This window comes from Musca autumnalis, unplaced genomic scaffold, assembly GCF_047663935.1.
Source record: "Musca autumnalis isolate F117 unplaced genomic scaffold, ASM4766393v1 scaffold_1, whole genome shotgun sequence".
NCBI classification, from domain to species: Eukaryota; Metazoa; Arthropoda; class Insecta; order Diptera; family Muscidae; genus Musca; species Musca autumnalis.
In genome coordinates, this window is record NW_027411644.1 from 333,663,425 (window position 1) to 333,665,466 (window position 2,042).

The window sequence follows — 2,042 nt, forward strand, 5'->3', positions numbered from 1 at the left end:
ACGCATCAAATTTTGGCCTTTCGACTCCAATTACTAGGATGCTGTAAGGAGCACACTCATGAGATATGCATCAAACGACGTAAAATCACGAGTCTATAATCGTGTTAAGAGTTTGAAATATTATCTTCTTGCGCGTCCGGATTATTAAAAAAATTCAAAAAACCCCGAAATTCCGGCTTCAAAATGTCAGCATCAATTTTAGGTGGATGCAGTGGATATATCGAAAAATCATACACTACAATCTTGTTGCCCATGGAGTATTCTGTGATTCTTTCTTTGGGGATAGGTCTATAAAATGTAAGGTTAAGCCAAAAATCGTATGGGAACATAAAAAAACTTGTTGGCGTCAACCCATTTTTACTCATTTTTCTACATTGATGCCAACACAGCTTCCACGAAAATTAATTTTAATGGTCGACATTATGGGATCCCTCCTAAAACACTTCATTTTAAAGAATTGTAGTCATACTTTATAGAATATATTAACAGTTCGCGAATTCTGATAGGGTGAAACTCGGATTCATCGATTGCAAAACATTTTTGTTATTCGCCATATATTCTTGATCAGCGTGCTTCTACGCCTATATAGCCATGACTGTCTTTCTGGAGTAATCACTTTAATCAATATGAATCGCTGTGCACTCATTGATATGGGAGAAGTCTCCCTTGTGCCTTCCGGGATGTTGTAGGAATATATAATATGTAAGGACTTGTTTAAAGCAAATATCTTACTCTCTCTCTATCCCTCTCTCTTTAATCACCGCCATTTATCTGACTTCAACTTACACAGAAACCCCAAAATAAACCCAACTAGGTTTTTGTCTTTTGGCTACTTTCTTAAAACCCTCAGTAGAAGTGGTTTGCACAATGTGGAACAGTGTTATTTTATTAAATTATTTTATTGATAGCAAGCAATTTGTCCACAACATGTACAAGTACGTATTTTATGAGGTCACCGTCTGGGATGTAGCAAACAGAATAGCAAAACTAAAATAAAACTCCATAATGTAATAGCCTGTTTATTATTATTTTATAACCCACACAACTTTAAATAAAACAAAGCCAAGCTTGGCCAATTATAAATGGGAATTGCATTTTTAAATAATCAGAATTCGTAACTTCCCTCGACTTTGTTAGCATTTCTTTTCACATGTAAATTTGTAATTACAGAAGGAATAGAAAATCGGTGCCAATGCTTTAATAGCTAACAGTCATGGGAAGAGGGAGTACATCAGCCAATTTCCAGTCATGATCATCGAAGCGCGACATCTTGATACATCAACTCACTCAACACAATTGGGTTAGTGCTACGACCTTTGAACCGTAACAATAGGTGTGTTCGTTTACTCAATAATTTGTACACATTTATACAAGTCCAGTAATTTCTTGCAATTGACTAAGGTCTTTGCATTGTAGGGTAAACAAACAACATCCAGTAACAATTAGTACAAGTTTTGAGTAAACGAATAAACATAATTACAGCACACTTTTGACTATCAAGTCGTATTAAAGAGCACACAGAAAAAGATCAGGAAACCGAAAAAATTAAACTTTTTTTTTTATCAACAACAACAATAATACTGTGCAACAAAATTCAACATTTTTCAAAATTATCACAAAAAGCGAGTAGATATGAAAGTAGAGCTACAAATATGAGGCACGTGTATCGGCGTTTTTGAAGTTTACATCGGAATTAACCAAAGTAGGCGGGACAAGTTCCGCCCTTTTCTACTTTTTTTTCGAAATATTCGGGTTAAGATAACTTGGAATCCTTTCATTTTAGGTAAATAGAGTCGTCAGCAATTACACTGATGAGGATGTTAAACATGTTAACCCTCATGCGGTTCATTAAAGAGGCCTGTTTGGTCCTTTTTCGAAAATATTTGAAAATCTAATTATTATACATTATATTATTTAGGACCACGACGAACTCGTTCATGTTAGGACCCATATGACATCTTCATATTCACTAGAACATAGCCGTAGCTGCTCAGTTTTCCTTGTCATCTTTTGTTGTCGCACAGTGTAATAGAGAAATTCGG